Here is a 20,175-nt window from a genome sequence, read left to right on the forward strand (position 1 = left end):
TTTCTTTGAGTTACGAACTAGTCATGGATAAAAAGTGCAGAGGTGGGGCTGGAGAGACGGCTCAGAGGTTAAGAGCACTGTCTGCTCTTCCAGAGGTCCTGAGTTCAATTCCCAGCAACCACATAGTGGCTCCAAACCATCTGTAAAGAGATCTGGCACCCTCCTCTGGCATGTGGGTATAAATGGAGGCAGAAAGTTGTATACATAATAAATAAATCTTTAAAAAAAAAAGAAAAGAAAAAAAAGTGCAGAGGTTACCAGCACCACAAATTCAGGCACACAAAGGATTTTATAAAGTGTCTTTAGTTCTGTTTCCTATGAACAACTGGAGATAAAAATATATGAAATCACAAATAGCCAATGAATCACATTTCATGAGCAATTTTTTCTGCACGTTATTTGTTCTAAATTGATTCACAATTCTTAAAGATTCTCTGGACATCACAACTTATCTAACACAAATTCAATTTTCTGGAAAGACTATTAAGAGCTGAGAGCAGTACATCTTTCAATTTTCATCCATCGCCAGGCAGTAGTGGTGCGTGCCTTTAATCCCAGAACTCGGAAAGCAGAGACAAGTGAATCTCTGAGTTTGAGACCAGCTTGGTCTGCAAAGCAAGTCCAGGACAGGCTCCAAAGCTACAGAGAAACCCTGTCTCGAAAACCCTAAAAGTTTTTCGGCTACCTATTTCTTTGGAACCCATGGCCTTGCAATGCTGGTAGATGCTCTAACACTAAGCGGTACTCCTAGCCCCAGCTTAAACATTACCAAAGTGATGGAAAACTCTGTAGGAGAATTGGAGCTATCTAACTAAATCAATTTTAGTTTCCTCATTATTTAAACATCCCACATTCTTTTATTTATTTATTTATTTATTTATTTATTTATTTATTTATTTATTTATTATGTATACAATATTCTGTCTGTGTGTATGTCTGCAGGCCAGAAGAGGGCATCAGACCTCATTACAGATGGTTGTGAGCCACCATGTGGCTGCCGGGAATTGAACTCAGGACCTTTGGAAGAGCAGGCAATGCTCTTAACCTCTGAGCCGTCTCTCCAGCTCCCCCCACATTCTTTTGTAAGAGAGACAGGGTCTCAGCCCAGGCTGTCCTACAACCTGTTATGACACTGGTCTTGAACTCCTGATGCACTTTTCAAGTGCTAAGCCCAGTTACTCCTGTATTATCTAAGGCAGGCTTATTGACATACACAAAACATTTCTATTTTTTCCTTTTTTATTACATTATACATACAGTTTGGTGCATGAGTCCTTCACTCAACACGTGATAGTAAGCATTAACAATTGACAGGAGCTTTTGGGGGAAAGATATCATTTCTTTTTTTATTTTTATTACTTTATCTTTATTTGTGTGATGGTCAGATGCCCTGGAACTGGAGTTACAGACAGTTGTGAGCTGCCATGTGGGTGCTGGGAATTGAACTCAGGTCGTCTGGAAGAGCAGCCAGTGCTCTTAACCGCTGAACCATTGCTCCAGCCCCGAAGATAGCATTTCTTTAAATTTTTTTTTAATTTACTTTTATTGTAGGAATGTTGTTTGCATGTCTCCCACATGTGCCTTGTCCTCGTAGAAATTAGGAAAGTGCATCAGATCCCCTGGAACTTGAGTTATAGAGGCTATAAACTACAATCTGGGCGCTGGGAATTGAACTCAGATCCTCTGCAAGAGCAGCCAGTGCTCGTAACCAAGAGCAGCCAGTGCTCGTAACTGCTGAGCCATCTCTCCAGGCCCTTCAAAGTATTACCTTGTAGTTAGCAAATACAAAGACTAACATGCATTGTGGCAAAAACAAACAAAAAGCCCACAAAACACAAACAAAATAATAGCAACTGGAGCAAATACTCTTAAAATATGTTATAGCTATGTAATCTTTGATCCCTTACATTCTGCTGTTATGTTTATTACACATGTGTGGGCACATGTATGTATATAGGCCAAAGGATTTACTGGCATGGACTTTGACTTGTATGCTATGTACCTCTTCATTTGCTTCAATTATAATTTTCTCCAATCACAAAACTTGTCATGTTTCATTAGATATAAAAGTTAAAGATAGCATTACACATGCATAAAAAAGAAGACTGAAGAGTGAGGTCTTTTAAGAGTGGGGCCTTTAGGGGCTACTGGGGATAAGGCGATATGAAATGGGGAAAACGTGTGTTACAACGTACAAGGTATTAGAAGGGATATATATTATCAAAGTTTGTTACACATCTCTATGATGGTGCATGTCTAATTCCAGAGTGGCAGGAGGATGGTCACCAATTTGAGGACAATCTGGACTATATCATGGTTCCAGCCTAGTCTGAATTTGAGAGTCTTAAGCCCTGGCCCTCTCCCTACAAAATAGAAAAATACCAAAGTGAAACCCACTACTTTGTACAGTAATCCAGGCCAGTAAAACGTGAGGTCTTTAAATCTTGGATAGAAGTATGATTATTTCTAGAGAAAAAAGACAAGGATATTTTCCAATTGTACTTTTGAATGGCACCAAGGTTTACCTTTTATTTTTATTGGTAATTATTACTACCAATTATTTCAAATATTACATGTTTTCTAATTTCAACATTATAAGTCTAAACACAAGACTAAGTTAAAGAGTCAAGGCTGCAGCTGAAGAGGTGACTAAGTAATGAAGCACTCTTGTTGCTCTTCCAGGACCTGAGTTCTGTTCCCAACTCCCACATCTGGCTCACAACAGCTTCAACTCCAGTTCCAGGGGATATGATGCCCTCTTCTGGCCTCTATGGGCACCATTCATGTGTGTCTCCATTCTCATGCAGACAAAATACCCATTCGCAGAAAATAAAGTATGCACGCGCGTGCGCACACACACACACACACACACACACACACACACACACACACACAACTTTAAACTTTAAAGGCAATTAAACAACTGGCAGTTACGTAATTAGTTATTTCATTTGAAAGTTTCCATATACTTCCTTTGTACCTACTCACTTTTTGAATCCATGTTTCTGTGGTCTACTTGACTTAAACATGTATGTAATAAGTGGAGAAAGACACATTGTTTCTCTTGTATTCCCTAACTAAATTAGCTTCATCCTAAAGTTCCAACAACAACAAAAAAGAACTAAAGTTTGTTTTCCATTCCTAAAACAAAGGCATATATCTGTGTCCTGAAAAGGACTGGCTAGATGTAATCTCTTAGTCTAAACTAAAATGTATGTGAATACAAACTTGGTGTGGTTTGGTTTTTGGTTTTCCAAGATAGGATGGGTTTTTTTTTTTTTGGTTTTGTTTTGTTTTGGTTTGGTTTTGTGTGTGTAGTCTTGGCTGTCGCAGAACTCAACTCGCTCTCTAGACCAGGAAGGCCTTGAACTCAGAGCTCCGCTAGCCAAGTGCTAGAATTAAAGGTGTGCACCACTATAGCCAGACAAATAGGAAGTTCACACACCTGATGATTTCTAGGGCTTCGGCTATTTTTTTTTTTTTTGGTTTTTTTCTGGACAGGGTTTCTCTGTGGCTTTGGAGCCTGTCCTGGAACTAGACCAGGCTGGTCTCGAACTCACAGAGATCCGCCTGCCCTCTGGAGGCAGGGGCTTCGGCTATCTTATCTGTGATCCAAAAGTCTGACTTCAGAAACAACACACCATCATCACAGGTGCAGGCTCCTTAGTCTAGACCCTGGAGAAACTATTACTTCACTGCACGCAGCTTAACCTAGCCAGCACAGCCCACGAGCATATCTGCAATGCGCTGAAGAAGGCATGGGTCACTTCAGGGCTTTCATCTATTACCCAAGACAATGGAAACATGCTGTTTCATCAAACATCACCATTCACTGGGTAGCTTACCTCACTCAAGAGCATCCTCAAGGCCAGCCAGGCCCATCACCAATTTCCCCAGGAACTTTCTTGTTTTTGTAGACATGGATGTGTAGAACTTTAAGACAATTCTGAAGCCATTTCTGACAACTCTCAGTACTTCCCATCCTCCTCTGGGAACCAAGGACATAACAGCTATGCATGCACGTACTGATCTCCCTGAATAGGGGCAAGATAATCCTTAGGTGTTGACTCAATTACTGATGTTTTGACTTAGTCCCTGGGAAGGGGCAAAGTGACCCTCATATTTTCCCTTACCTCATCTGATCTGGCAACCGCTCTCCAGCCAATTACTGGTAATAGCCCTTTTGAATAATAGTTAAAGAACAACCCTCAGACACTCCTTCCTTCTGTGGTTGTTCCCTTTAAAAATAGCCTGTACCAGGCATTCAAGGTCTTCTAGCTCCTCAGGAACGGGTGTGGAGAAGGGAGTAAAAGGGAGGGACCTCCCAAACATTTCCCCCTTTTCTCAGACTCGCAGGCTGTGCCTGGACTCATAGAATCTGTTCTGACTACCCACCAGCCCACTTGGAATCTCAATAAGGCAGCAGGTAGGGGGGTGGCTGACAGTCAAAGCCACCAGTCTCTCTATCTCAGGGGGTTGGTTGTAAGGCATCCCACTCATTTGGTCTAGGTAAGAGAGGTTCTTCAGGGGCCAGTTAAACAAATAGTTGTGTTTCTTAAGATTTACAGGCGTTTTACTCCCTTTGACCCAGCCTCTGATAGCAGACAGCGGGAGCTATGGCCTTCATAGAGCATTTAGCATCAGAGATAAGGGGAAAGTTACAGTGGTTAGATTTAAACGAAAGGTCTGAATAACTGTTTCAGAAGCAGGAGGCAGAGAAAGTGAAAAGAAAGTGGGGGAGGCGGGAAGCAAAAGAAAGCGGACCGGAGGGATCGTAAGCAAGAAAGAAATTTGTAAAGAATTTTGGCCACAGTGGTAGGAGAGAAAGAATTAGGCAGATAGGGAGGCAAAAAAAGACAGCAGCTTCAGAGACTGCGCGCCTCAGACAGAGCAGCCCCTGACCTGGCCGAATGCAGACTTGTGCGACCACCGCCTGGGCCCAGTGACAAAAGAAAACAGTGAAGAGGAGCGGCCCTGCAGCCGCAGAAAGAGACCCTTCCTAAAGCAGCTCCTGAGCAGAAGTGAGGGGTGGAGAACGGCAAGGAGCACAGCCTGCTACTGAAGCAGCGCTCTGCCCACCTGAGAGGTCTATGCAACTGCCGCACAACTGCCCCGCGCAACTGCCAAGGTGACCATGCTGGAGCACAGTAGCCTGACACCCTCCCTTGCTTATGCTGTGCACCCAGGCTGGGTGTCACTGTGTCCAAAACATTTGACTGTGGACACAAGGGCTGAGCACTCTATGTTAAAACAACCTTTATGAGCGAACCACCTTAGCAACTGTAGGGCTGAGAAAAAGAGCCAGTGACTCTGAGTGTCTCAGGACTTCATTAGAAAGACTTACTGACAAAGTCAAAGCCCCCCGATTAGGTTTAGGTGATCAAAAGCCTTTTTTTTGTTTTCACTCCCTGCTGTTCCCGAGTGTTGCAGGGAAAAGCAGGCTGCTCCTCAGCCTTCGCCATGCCCACCTCGCTGAGGAAGCTGCCTTGGTCGCAGCCCAAGCCCAGGAACTCTGCTTACAGCCGCCAGTCTCCCCAGGCAGCGACTGACTGAAGTGAGGAGGGGTCCGGGAGGTGCTGGAGAAATTCCAAACAGCCTTCCCAAGCTGCTTGCAAGTTTCACAGAGAACAACTGCTCCCAGCTCCCAGCTCCCAGCTTCAAACAAAGTTGCCCAAACAGAGCCGGTGGCAGAGCTGAGCAGACTTACAGATGGCAGCAGTTTCCTCAAAGAAGGTGAGCACAAAGCGGGAGGGGCGGCGGTGGTAGATGGGCAAGACATCTTATGGGCAGCGGCACTGCTGCCAGAAACCTCAGCCCATATGCAGAATTAATAGCCCTGATGAAGGCACTAGATCTATCAGAAGGACAAAAGGTAAACATCTACACGGATAGCCGTTATGCGGTTTTTTTTGTTTTGTTTATTTATTCTTTTTTTAGTTGTTGAAAAAAATTTTCGCCTCCTCCAGCCACTATTGTTTGCAATGGCCCACTGCATGGGGAGATCTATAAGAGGCGGGGATTGTTAACATCAGCCAGGAAAGGAGATTAAAAGCAATACTGAAATCTTGGTGCTATTGAAGGCCCTCTTTCTGCTCAAAAAAGGTGAGCATTATTCATTGCCCAGGACACCAAAAAAAGGCAATGACCTTGCAGTCAGAGAAAATGGTGTGGCGATAAGGTAGCCAAGCATGCTGCACTGGGCTCGAGAATATTGTCTCTGGTGGAGATACCAGATTCTCCAGAGTCAGAGAATTAGTTCCAATACTCTGCCCAGGATCTAGAGACTATCCAGAAACTTAATGAAGATTTTGATGAACAACAAAAAGCTTGCAAGTATCAGGACAAAATCATGTTACCCAAGAAGGATGCCCCTGACCTGGTCGCTCAAATGCACCGATGGACTCATTTAGGAAAAAAAAAATTAAATCTCTAATGAAAAAGACAGATTTTTTTATATTCCAGACCTTAAGTCCCTCATACAGCAGGTAATGTCCGACTTGTGTCCCCTGTACCAAGGTAAATGCAGGTCATCAGAATGCCCTGGAGGGCATAAGAATAAGGGGAGACCGACCTGGTACACATTGGGAAGTGGACTTCACTGAGATAAAACCAGGAAAATATGGTAATAAATATCTCCTAGTTTTTATAGCACCTTCTCCGGTTAGACAGAAGTTTTTCCCACCAAATGAGAAATAGCTCAATTGGTGGTAAAGAAAATAAAGAAGAAATCTTTCTGAGGTTTGGCCTGCCCGAGGTAATCGGGATTGTTGATAATCAACTGCCTTGTTGCCCAGATAAATCTGGATGTGGACAAGACTGAGAAAAATTACTGACTCCAGTGTTCAGGACAGGTATAAAAAAAATAGACCGTCTGGGAATGACCGGGCACCCCCCCCCTTCCTTTGTCCTGTTCTGGGCCCGAAACCCCCCTTTCAGGATCCTATGTAAAACAGTATATAATCCTAATGCTGTTCTTCCCAGACTGTTATCTATCAATCTGAACCAGCCCGGGCACCCGGAAATCTCGCATCTGTTCCAGAATTGTGACTCCTGGGGTATATCTGGAGGGATGTGAGAAAAGCGCAGCAAAATCTCCACAGCCAGAGCAGCAACCACCAGCTCACATCTGTTTGCGCCACAATCCATGCCTCCTCAAGCCCTTGCTTTGTTACCCCACCCCTTTTGTAATGATCCCTATGCACCCCAGAAACTGACTTGGCAGGTTTCCTTACAAACTGGAAAGGTGGTATGGACCAACTCCAAAACAGTCCCTGATTTCTGTCAACTAGTATCCTGGGATATCCGAGATGCACATCCCCCACAGCTGCCCCTGGAGGCTGGCAGAAGATTTTCCCCTGTCGGAAATATTCAGGTATGGGGGTCCAGAACATAGATGCCACTTGGGAAAACTAGATTTTTATACTGTGGTGCCTGCCTGAAAATGTAAAACTACTGGGGATGCTTATTGAATATCTAGTTCTTCCTGGGACTGGATAACTGTTTGTAAAAATTAGACTTCCAAAAAAAAAAAAAAATTAGACTTCCAAAGCAATGCTCCATGTGGAGCACAGGGACCTGTGACATCTCCCACACTTGTCTCCCAAGGGCAAGCAGCAGGACTGTCTCCATGGATGTCGGAAAGGAATTGGGGCATGCCATGGTATTTCCCAAAACAGGATACAGCAGCAAGATTTAGGTGCCACCTTCTCCATTATGCTAAGGTAGAGAACCAAGTACTATCTGACCAGAGCCTGCTGCTGCCAGCTGGACTAAGCTACTCTCCCTGCTTCTCTGCAGGGACCTCCCACCACCAGCCAAGGACTATTTGACCTTGTGCAGGGAGCCTTTTCCTTGCTAAATAGTACTGAGCCCAGCTTGACACAATCTTGCTGGCTCTGCCTGTCAGGAGGATCTCCCTATTACGAGGGAATAGCCTCATCTGGCAGTTTCAACAATATCACCTCTCATACGTCCTGTAGATGGGGGCAAGAGAAAAAGTTAACCTTAACAAAAGTATGTTTGGGGACTCCAACCCCTCAATATCAGTACCTGTGTAACCTGACTCTCCCAAATCCCAAGACAAGAAACTGGTACTGGTGCCCTCTATTGATCTATGATGGGCCTACAACATTGGTTTAACCCCTTGTATCTCTGATGATACTGCTAATTTCTCTGTACTGATCAAATTAGTGCCCCAAATTTACTAATATCCCAGGATTGGGATATTTGACCACATAAGAGGGGGAAATGTAGAACTTTAAGACAATTCTGAAGCCATTTCTGACAACTCTCAGTACTTCCCATCCTCCTCTGGGAACCAAGGACATAACAGCTATGCATGCATGTACTGAGATGTTGGGAACTTTCCATCTCCCTGAATAGGGGCAAGATAACCCTTAGGTGTTGACTCAGTTACTGATGTTTTAACTTAGTCCCTGGGAAGGGGCAAAGTGACCCTCAGAAGTTTCCCTTTACCTCATCTGATCTGGCAACCACTCTCCAGCCAATTATTGGTAACAGCCCCTTTGAATAAGTCAATCATAATAGTTAAAGAACAACCCCCAGACACCCCCCTTCCTTCTGTGGTTTTTCCCTTTAAAAATAGCCTGTACTAGCCATTCAGGGTCTTCTAGCCTCCCGACTGCTGGAAGACCCTGTCATGACAGAATCAGTAAAATCCTCATGCTTTTACGTCAGCTGTGATATGAGAGATGGTCTCTTCGGGCGACTCCTCCTCCTCTGTGATTGAACGCTAGGGTCAACAGATGAAGGCTTCATAGTAGAGGTGAAACATTCGGGGTAAATAGTGTTCAAGTGGTGAGAAAAACATTACAACAGTATACCAAAATACAATTCTGTCCTCTCTTGTAAGTGGTCATTACCAGCACTGTCATTGGTACAAAGAAATGTGCATTTCAGCGAATCCTGTGAAATATTCAATATTTCTTACTTTGCTTGACCAAATGACCTAGGGTTCCTGGTGCGCTTAAAATTCTCATAAGAGGGTATCTCAGTAGGCCTATAACGAATACTCAATAGAAAATGCTATGAAGCAGGAAGTTGAATACCTGCTAACATGAATAAACAGTTAGGTCCCAAGTATGAGTTTCAGTTTTATTACCAGAATGACAACAGGTTTAAATAGGCAAAGTCTCACCCCCTTATAAAAACTGAGGTATGAGCATGTCCCCCTACAGTCCATGAACCTATAGGTCAGGACCACCTTGGGGGTCGAACAACCCTTCCACAGGGGCTGCCTAAGACCATCGGAAAACAGATATTCACATTATGATGCATAATAACAGTAGCAAAATGACAGTCATGAAGGAGCAACCCAATAATTTTATGGTTGGGGGCCGCCGGCTCTAGAGTATCCTTTCCACTAGGCCCTGATCTACCTGGTATTTAGCCTCAGTTCTGCAGCCACTGTCTGCCCCATTAGTTTCTTCCCTTGAGTCCATCAGACTCCTACTTTGAAATTGAAGGAGGTCTGCTCAGGGCCTTGACTCACTCAACTTTACCAAAGAGGCAAGCTTTCTTAACTGCTAGACTTACTGGAGATCCCACTCACACCACAGGATATTGGCAAACAACTTCTTCTGGGCAGTAATACTGTTCTGGAAAACCTGCTTAGCCCTGGCGCTTCTACTCCCTTTCGTTGGCTGGAAAAAACACACACGTGCGCGCGCACACACACACACACAAACCAAAACCTCTTTGAGGAAAGATCCATTTGCTCCCATGGGGGATATCAAGCAGGCCTGTAGCACCTAGTTTCATTAACTCTGCTTTGTTTTCATGAATTCTAAAAGAGCACTCTGAAATTTAGCTCCTAGAGAAATGCAAATTTCGGCACCATTTTAGGTGACTTAGGTCTCAGGATAGATGCCCAAGGAATCCTCCATTTTCTCACCAAGGTCTTTGGCCTTTTGTCTTCAGTAGGAGGCAATGTGGCTGGAAGTCTAAATGGAGGGTCAAAGGAACTGCACAGCCCAATTCCATAGTATTATGTCCCTCCTGGAGTGACTTTATCATTCCTGCCAAAAGACCATGCGTCTATCTCATAAATTCATTTGATGTTGGAGCACAAACACGTTTCCTTCACTCATGAACCAGTAATGCTTCCTATAACATTACTGTACAATCACCAAGGCTTAGGAGTCGGCCTTACAGTGTTTTCTCCTAAGATCCAGTGTTTGCAAAGAATTTAGAAAGTTGCCCTGTCTTGATCAGGAATGAAAGCAGTATGTAAACCCTGATTTTTTCAAGTTTACCCATTTTTTCAGCACACATAAGGTCGATAAACTGCAATCAATTTATCACAAAATTGGACTGACACACATTCACATTTTAAATTTCAAACCTGTATTTCTGGGTAGATTAAAATAACCTGAAATATTTGAAAGGCCTGGATTTTAGATAAGTAAAAGATTTACAAAGTGTTTCTTCATTGACCTTGCTCATTAAAGAATATTATTTTCTCCTTTAATATTAAAAAATCTACATAGCATATAAAATAACTATATTACCATTCAAAGAATTTCGAATTTCTTAGCGAGGCCTTCCTTACCTAACCTGCCACACGATAAAAAAAAAAACAGGTACTACACAATGAAGCTTAAGAAACGTAGGAACTCTAGCCAAATCATCATCTCAAAAAATGTCTCTAAACACTGGAAAACAAGCAGAATTTAACAACTAATGGTCGATATTGGCATTTCTCTTGAAAATTGCCAACCCAGAAGATTTCAAACATTCTCGCCACACATGGAAAACAGTAACTTGTGGCTTTCAGCTTGATTGGGCTCATCATTTCAGAATACATGTTATATATAAACATGTAGTATACCTGAATACACCCACCCAATTTTCATGTGTTAATCATATTTTAGTAAAGGCAGAAAAAAAGCTACCGTTTAGAACTTAGTCACTATACAGAATTCAGCAGTTATTTTCATCTTAAAAGCAGGTTTCTTTATGAAAACAAAGCAGGCATTTCCGAAATTCAGTCACACGTGTATAGTCTAAGAAAACTGGCCAGCAGATGCAATTCACACCCTTTGTACGTCGCAGTATTCTCTCAGTTAGTAAAAGCAGGTTTCTTTATGAAAACAAAACAGGTATTTCCGAAATTCAGTCACAGGTGTATAGTCTAAGAAAACTGGCCAGCAGATGCAATTCACACCCTTTGTACGTCGCAGTATTTTTTCAGTTAGTAAAAGCAGTTTTCTTTATGAAAACAAAACAGGTATTTCCGAAATTCAGTCACACGTGTATAGTCTAAGAAAACTGGCCAGCAGATGCAATTCACACCCTTTGTACGTCGCAGTATCCTTTCAGTTATGTCTTTGTATAGTATAGACGTATAAATACCATATAGATAGGAATACCCAACACTGGCTGAGATGTTCAGGTTGAATAGCGCAGTCATTCCGGCTTAACACCGACCAGGATTGAAAGTATAAACCTTTAAACAATGTCTACAAGGAAATGGTTGCATATAACCATGAACTCGTTGCTCGCTTCTCTTTAAACATACCCGGACGCGTGTCGGGTATAGCTTTACGCAAAGTGCTCGGTGCTAAATCATTTTGCTGCCCAACAAATCACTGTAGAATTCTAACTGCTTCGAATTAGTATCACTGCTTGTATTTTACCCCGGAAGCCCTTTCGACCTCAAAAAATAGTAAAAGTTTCCCTGCTCCTGGCAAAGTATTCAATTTTGAGAAATTACAGAGTAAAAACAAATGGTACCTTAATCGCAAAAGCAACCAAAACGGCCTTGCCACACATTCTCAAAGCTTTGCTTTGCGTGTGGAATATAGACTTTTTTGGCGGGGAAGAGACAGAAATCTTTAATAAACAAATTAAAAAAATGGATACATTCCCTTGTACATTGGACATTAAATCATTAGATTTCCTCATTTGTAGCTTTACTGCTTTTAAAATATTACTAATCTTTAGAATGCTGATGCTTTAAAAAAATTCTCCTGCTTTTGTGTTTTCTAGAAACAACCATGCCCCCAAATTACGACCTACCATATAACACCTATGTTTGAAAAAGCGAAGCTAAGTTACTCACTTCTAGCAGATGACCTTCTGGCTGCTCGTCTTCGGTCCTCTGGTCTCCTCTGTGGTCGCAGTAAGTTTGCCGTGGTCGGCTTCCTCCATATCCTGACCTCTTTTCGCTTGCCCTGGTTCTTCCACTCCTCTCTAAGTCTCTGGGTTCTTCCACTCCTCTCTAAGTCTCTGAAACAAAATGGAAGCACCTGACACTTCAGCTAACATAAAGTTCTGTCCCCAGCCACTGGGTATTGTCCTGTTCTCTGCAGTCAGATTCTGCTACTAAAAGTACCCTACACCTCGGAGATCCCACGCACGTGCTGGTCTCCTCGGAGGTCCAAGGGAAAAAGGCGGAAAGTAGAACAGCTAGAAGGGGAGTCGGTCCGCGGGTGGCCTCCCTAGTCCCGCCTACTCTCCGAGAACCTCCCGCTGCTTCTCAGCACCTCCCCTACTTGCGCTTCCACCATAGGCCATCTCACCACACGTGGACTCCAGAGGGAGGTCTTGCCCTGTGGGGATTGCTCTGTTGGGGGAAGAAAAAGCTTCGCAAAATTTTCCAGAAATGTCCTCACCATGGCGGAGTCGCACTCAGAACTCTATCTAAAAGAACCTATCTCCTCCATGAGATCCATCTGCCACTGTCTCAGGAGTCCCGGCTTTAAAGGTGTGTGCCACTACTCCATGGCTCGTACGGCTGACCATATGGCTGCTTTGGTTTTCTGATCTTCAGGTTGAACCCCAATATCTGTCTCTGGATGTTTATTCTTCATGTTACAGAAGATAGTACTCTAGGAGAGTAGGCGGGACTAGGGAGGCCACCCGCGGACCGACTTTCCGCCTTTTTTCCCTTGGACCTCCGAGGAGACCAACACGTGCGTGGGATCTCCGAGGTGTAGGGTACTTTTAGTAGCAGAATCTGACTGCAGAGAACAGGACAATACCCAGTGGCTGGGGACAGAACTTTATGTTAGCTAAAGTCTCAGGTTCTTCCATTTTGACTCCCCAAGAGAGACCTCACCCTTTCTGAAGAGTGGATGGGGGGCTGGGTGAGGGAAAGGTGGGGGAGAAGCAGTGGCAGGAGGGGAACTGTGGTTGGTATGTAAAATGAAAAAAAATCTTTTAAGAAATTTAAAATATATGTGCATATATACTTAAGCCTCTTGCGTGTGGACAGCACAATAATTACGTTCTGGATCTGTTACTGAATCACATGTGTAAGCATTATGAAAATTCTTGTAGCATACACAAGTCTATAAAAGCCATATGGAAGCACTTTATCTAAAATCAGCTTGTCCCAGGGGAGCTCCTATTGGCACCTTAATGGGTACTTGTGTTCAAATGTTATAAACAAGATGTACAGCTACTCATGAGAACCGACATTGTTTAACCAAAAGCGTATGGCCACCTGCACGTCAATAAACTGTTTGCTTACAAGATGCCTGAAGCACCTTCACTCACACATAAACACATCATTATTTATTTTCTTCAGTCACATCCCAGTTCTAATGGTCGTGTTTTCTGCCACTGTTTATTTATCTAGCATTGCAAAATGAATACTTTCTAACAGAATAAATATTCATTGGCTTGTTTTAATTTTATAACATTCTTTTTTTTTAATTCAGGTTCTCTCTTTGTAGCCCAGGCTACCCTTCAACTCAAGACCCGATGGCTCAGGCTCCCTTGTCCCAAGATCTGCACCACCATGCCCCCACCCTGAAGCTTCTCTTATACCATCTACAACCCACTTGTTGACCAATTCCTGAGGATAATATACACATGGAGAAAACAAACGATAAGCTGGGTAATTATAAGACAGAAGTTACTTCTTAAGTTACTCTTTATCATATTAACTCAGCTGATATTTCAATCTATGGTGTTCTACCATTTGTTTATATGCATTCTCTCTCTGTCTCTGTCTCTGTCTCTCTCTGTCTCTCTCTCTCTCTCTGTTGTCTTTGTGCAGGATTTGGGGACATGTATTTCAAATGTCATGATTTGCAAATGGGAATTTCTTTTTTGAAAGTTTTCCCTTTCTTTGATCTTTTATTTTGAAAAGCGACTTTAAATGTCACTAAATGTGCCAAAGAAGACTAGACTTTATATTATGTAATTATTTGCCAAAAAGGTTTTTCGTGTAGCCATTAAAATACAATTATCACAGCATATATATGTATATAAAAATTGATATCTAGCTTAGTAAAGTGGTACTTGTAGGTTCTCCTCCCAGATCCTGAGTAGTTTGTCTTTTTAGGTCTTTTATAAATGGATAAATGTAGTGGCTCAATTAGTTTGGGGAACTCAGTATGACAAACTTCAAGGGAGAACTTACTTCCAAACACAGTGGAAGGAAAGAAACAACTCCTAAAAAGTTGTCTGCCCTCTGACTTTTACATACGGGTCATGGCACATACCACATACACACACACACACCACCACCACCACCACCACCACCACCACCACCACCACCACCACCACCACCACCACCACTAATGATGGTGATAAATGTATTTTACGAGCAAAAGGGACTGAAGAGATGGCTCAGCAGTTAAGAACACTTACTGTTCTTTCAGAGGATTGGAGTTCAGTTTCTAGCATCCACATTTGGCCACTCACAAGTATCTGTAACATCAGCTCCAGTAGACCCAAAATTCTTTTCTGCCTTCCTAGGGCACCCACACACATGTGATGTACACACAAACATTTCTATAAACATAATATAAATATTAAGATAAGCAAAATATCTCCTTTTTCCTCATGTATACATTCTAGAGTTAAATGTCTGTATATGTGTGTGCATATTCACATACATATGTAGGGCACGAAAATAGAAAGAGGAACTTGAGAGGAGAGGAAGAGGTCTTGAGGATGGAGAGGAAAAAAACAGAGCACAATGGACCACATGTGTCCTGAAAGCAGAAAGTGAAAATGTTTGTTCTCATCTGTTGCAGGAGGAAGCTTCTCTGGTGATGAGTCCAGCAGAATATCATTAGGCGTCATCACTCCGTTCTTTTCTTCTTCAATATTAGAAGTATTTGATTTTGCCCTAGGTTTCTTGGCTTTCTAATCTCAGCTTTTTGTTCACCCATGCAGTGTGAGGTATGGGTTCCATCTCATGGAATGAACCCTAGGTTAAATCAGTTCTTGTTTGGTTACTCCCACAAGCTCTGTGCCACCACTGCCCTCGTATATCTTGCAGAGAGCACACCGCTGTAGACGAATGGTTTGTAGCTCACTCGATGGTTACGTTTCTCTTCTGATAACATACAGAATACCATACTGTATCGAAGACACTGGAACATGGGGGTGAAGGCTTTATGTAGGCACCAGCTTGACATGTTTATTGACTTGTGTGGGTGTTGTCTTCATCAATGGAGCCTCGCTCTCGCTCTCGGTTTACAGAGAGAAACCTACAATCTTGGCAATAGTCTGAGTTGTTTGCCATTTCTCATGGAACCCCTTTGGCCAACAACTCAATTAGATAACCCAATCCTGATACTGGAAGCTTCATTTGGTGACTCTGTCTCCTCCACTATTTGGTGATTTCATCTGGATTGCCTTCATATATGTATATATTTTAATTTCTACTGTATTTTTCCATACTACCCCTGAAATGCCCCTTAATTTTACCTGTTTTTACCCCATATTCCTTCCCACAACCCCCTCGATTCCCACTCCTCACTCGATCCTCCAATTCCAGCTTTCCTTTCTATACATATATATTGTTCAATTTCTTATCTAATGAGATCTATCTGTTCCCTTTAGTCTCTTACTCTACACCCACCTTCTCTGATAGTATGGATTGTAGCTTGGTTATCAATGACGTACAGCTAATATCCACATATAAGTGAATACACACCATATTTGTTTTTCTGGGTCTGGGTTACCTCACTCAAGTTGATTTTTTTCTAGTTCCATCCATTTTCCTGAAAATTTCATGATGCCATTTTCTTAGCAGCTGAGTAATACTCCATTGTGTCAATGTACCACATTTTCTTCAGCACTTCCTCTGTTGAGAGACATCCAGGTTGGCCACCATTTCTGGATATTATGGTTGAGCAAGTGTCTCTGTGGTGGGATGAAGCCTTTGGGTATTTGCCCAAGAGTCCTATAGTGGTCTTGAAGTAGATGGATTCCAAACTTCCTAAGGGACCACAACATTGATTTCCACAGTGGCTGTACAAGTTTGCACTCCCACCAGTAACAGAGGAGTGTTTCTCTTACTCCACATCCTCAGCAGCATGAGCTGTCACTTCTTTTATTGATCGTGGCCGTTCTGACAGATGTAAGATGAAACCTCAAAGTAGTTTTTGTTTACATTTCCCTGATGGCTAAGGATGTTAAACATTTCTTTAAGTGTTTCTTAGCCATCTGAGTTTCCTCTAAAGAGAATTCTCTGCTTATATCTATAACCATTTTTAATTGTGATATTTGTTCTCTTGATATCTAGTTTCTTGACTTCTTTATCCCCCTCATATTTTGTTTCTCTAATTCTTATTGTTGATGTTTTAGCTTTAGAAATCTATAATTTCTCATCAGCCTTTCTGATATATTTTAGTAATTATAAATTATATGTCCTTACTATTTTATAGTCTACACAGTATTGCTTTTTGACCACTTTAATCAGTAAATCCTGATGTTAGGTGTGGTGCCTCACACCTGTAATCCCAGGACTCAAGAAGTGGAAGCAAAGGGTTGGACATGAGTTTGAGGCCAGTGGTGGACACATGGTGAGGTTCAGGCCATTATGGGTTATAGGGTGAGATCATATTTCAAAAGGAAAATATTTAACAATAGAAATACATTTGCCATTTTCTAGTGTTCTTTATTCTACAATACCCTATAGATAATCCACATGCATATGTGTTAAACACACATAAAATATCATCATTTGCTTTTAAGCATTCACATATATTTTATATTTTATCTGTGTTTATGTATTTATTCATGTGTGTCACAATATACACGTGGAGGTAGCAGGCTACGTCTAGGAGTCACTTCTTTCTTGTTACTGTACCCAGGGAAGCAAACTCAGGCCATCCTGCTCCGCACAAGCATCTGTTGGAACTGGGCCATCTTGCCAGGCCCTGTGTGTATTTTAAAGCAAAAAAGTGGAAATAGGGAACTTGGCATTAAGATGACATTCAAGCCTTCTGATGGTCTTTATTTGCACCAAAGGATGTTGTTATTTCAGATATTCTTTTTCTTCAACCTGAAGAATTTCTGATTGTATATATTTGTGTGTTTCTGCTTGTTCCCAGGACTCTTATTTTTCTTTCTTTCTGAAAACATTTATGTCACCTTCAGGCATGAAGAATGTTTTCAATGGCTAAGAGACTGAGTTGACTTATTTTTGTCACCACCTTTTAGAGGAAGTTGCCCTCTTCTAGTTTGCATGGTCACTGATGAGAAAGTCATAGCTTTTTGAATAAAACATGTAATGCATAATATGCTAGCACATCAAGTTTATGGAGGTGAGTGGCCATCTTTTCAATACGTGGTCTTGGGATTTCTGGCTATCCATGTATACAAATGAGGCTTTCCTCCTCTCTCACTCTAGTCACTGTGTCTCTGAGGCTTCAATTTTTGGAGGGAGCTTTTATAAAATGAACAATATACAACATGAAGAGCTTCATGTTCTCTGCAACTGTGACGGAGGTGATCTACTTCAAAAAAGAACATTTTACGGAAGCCTGACCATGCTCTAATGTGCACATGCTCTTCCCTAAAACTGACACCATTGAGATAAAGACAGGAGGGAAGGATGCAACACACTAACGTTTCATTTTACCCGAGAAGTATAAAAGATTCCTCAGCACAATATATATATATATATATATATATATATATATATATATATATATATATATGTCTTGCAGGAAGCCATTGGACCCACGGCTGTAGGAATTAGGCTCCTCGCGGGATTTTGTAATGGACAATGGTAAAGAGTAATGGTAAAAGGTAAGGAAATCTGAATAAACCATGGATTTAGTAATTACCTTGATTGGCTCGACAATAGTGACACATCCACTCAAAGTAGTAACAAAAGAATCAACCAGGAGCAGGGCATTTGGGAATATTCTGTCCTATTTTTGCAACTTTTCTGTAAATATAAACAGTTTTAATTAATTTTTTTTCTTAAAGACAAATGGCCTTATGGTGGTTAGGGGCTCTGAATGCAGGGTATGTGTCATGCTGAAGATTATGGATGGCTCAAATGTGACCTTCAAGGGTGTCTGGTTTATGCCCCACTTGGGAATATGCTGTCTTAGTTTTAAATTGTAATCACTATGGTCAAAAGCAACATGAAAGGGTTTATTTAAGTTTACAGTTGTAGTCCATCATGAAAGGAACTCAAGGAGGAATCTCGAAGCAGGAATCAACAGAAGTGTAGCAGAATAATATAAACCCAGAGGCAGGTATTGGGGTTCAACCTGAAGATCACAAAAGCAAAGCAGGAAACCACTAGAGAGAACTTTTACCTCTACCAAGTAATCAGACTCAAAGGGCGAGATGCTGTCTCCACAAATCCTCCGACTCTACACTCCAGTGAGTTCCTGTCTCTTCCCCTTTATATTTATCTCTCTGCCCAGCATATTGCCACTGTCTCTACATCCCCAGTGCTGGGATTAAAAATGTGTGACTCCCAAACACTGAGATTAAAGGTGTAAACCACCACCACCTGGATCTGTTTCTGGATCAATCTTGTATTGCCCGGGGTAGCCTTGAACTCACAGAGATTTGCCTGCCTCTGTCTCCCCAGTCCTGGGATTATAGTTGTCTGCCACCCTCCCTCCTGTGTAGCTGAGGAGTGTGGCTGCTTTGCCCGCTGATCTTCAGGCAAGCTTTATTCATTTAAACACAAATATACCAGTATACAGAGGCCATGGCGGGAATGCTGCTTACTGGCTTGCTTTCCATGGCTTACTTACCTTCCTTGTTATACACCCTACCACCACCTGCCTGCTGAAGTTTATTTATACAAGGGCGTTGGGCTAGGGATGGGTGTCATTAGACTCTCACCTGAGATTCCAGTTTCTCATGAGGCTTTTCCTTTACGGCTGTGTGTGATTCTCTCCCAGTTACATGTGGTTCCGTAGCCTCTGGAGACACTAGATTACCGAGAGTCTGGGCAGTCGTCTGACATGGCAGGCACTTCCATCTATCCAGTTACAGAGAAGGCCTCCTTGTTCCACGCAGCAGTCAGTTGCTGCTTTGCTCCTGTAAGTAATCCCTCATCCGTTAGTTGTAAGTTTTAAACTTTGGCTCACCAAGTTGAATTTTGGTGGAATGATACCTTGGTCTGTTGGAGCCCTAGCTGATTTGGGAAACACTTAACTCTCAAGGTCTAATTCAGTGTTTGCAGAAACACCCACTTTTTTTCTTAAGTACATCCACTTTTTTGAAACCACATTTCTAACGCATTATCTTCTTTCCCAATTAAATATTTCATCCTAGTACCTTCGGGGAAAGCTCAGTTAGCAAGGTGCTTGATTTCCAAAACCCAGAATCTACATAAAACTCCAGTTGTGGAATCCCAGCACAAAATTGTGGAGAAGTAATGTTCCTAGGATTTAACGGTCAGACAGCTTACCCTATTTTGTGAGCTTCAGGAAAATTAAAGAATTTGTCTGAGAAAAAAAGTAGACAGCACTTGAGAAAACACACCAAAGCTGTCCTTTGGCATCCACTACAAGTGTGCACATACACCTGCGCGCGTGAACACGCACCTACACACAAACCACTACATTTGATCATCTGGTGTGGAGGTTCTCCTCCCTGGATACCTCACGAAATTTTAATAGGAGGTTACATACCACACACACCACTACAACCTCAAAACATACCATCCCACTCACACAGACACACACACACACACATGCACACACACACACACAGAGGGTGGGAGGGAGAGTGAGTGAATTTTGGACCTTATGCCCAAAGTCTAATTTGATTTGCCGGGAAGGAGGTTCAGGTATCAGTGATAAGAAATCAGGTGACACTACCCAATTTAATTCCGGCCTCCTGACTCCTACTTGCAGGTACCTCACTGGATTTTCTTATTAAGTGGAGAGGATTTCTGTTTTTCTCTGGTCTTGACTTTAGGAGCAGTCT

At 42.3% G+C, this 20,175-nt stretch overlaps 2 long non-coding RNA genes across 13 annotated transcripts in view; one reads left to right on the forward strand and one right to left on the reverse strand.

Annotated features, from left to right (window-relative positions):
- Positions 1 to 12,458, reverse strand: part of LOC142841440 (uncharacterized) — an 85,324-nt gene extending 72,866 nt beyond the window's left edge. For all 11 annotated transcript variants that reach the window (XR_012909061.1, XR_012909060.1, XR_012909066.1 and 8 more), the window contains exon 1: positions 12,083 to 12,458. This is a non-coding gene — a long non-coding RNA (uncharacterized LOC142841440). The remainder of the gene's footprint in view (positions 1 to 12,082) is intronic.
- A 116-nt stretch (positions 12,459 to 12,574) lies between these two features.
- On the forward strand, positions 12,575 to 18,878 carry LOC142840965 (uncharacterized). Of its 2 annotated transcripts, none has more exons than XR_012908995.1 (3): positions 12,575 to 12,727; positions 13,686 to 13,864; positions 17,940 to 18,878. It is a non-coding gene; the product is annotated as an uncharacterized LOC142840965 (long non-coding RNA). The 2 variants fall into 2 exon arrangements; XR_012908994.1 differs by lacking the exon at positions 17,940 to 18,878 and adding an exon at positions 15,012 to 16,131.
- The last annotated feature ends 1,297 nt before the right edge of the window (positions 18,879 to 20,175 follow it).

The sequence above is a fragment of the Microtus pennsylvanicus genome, chromosome X (assembly GCF_037038515.1).
Source record: "Microtus pennsylvanicus isolate mMicPen1 chromosome X, mMicPen1.hap1, whole genome shotgun sequence".
Lineage (NCBI taxonomy): Eukaryota > Metazoa > Chordata > Mammalia > Rodentia > Cricetidae > Microtus > Microtus pennsylvanicus.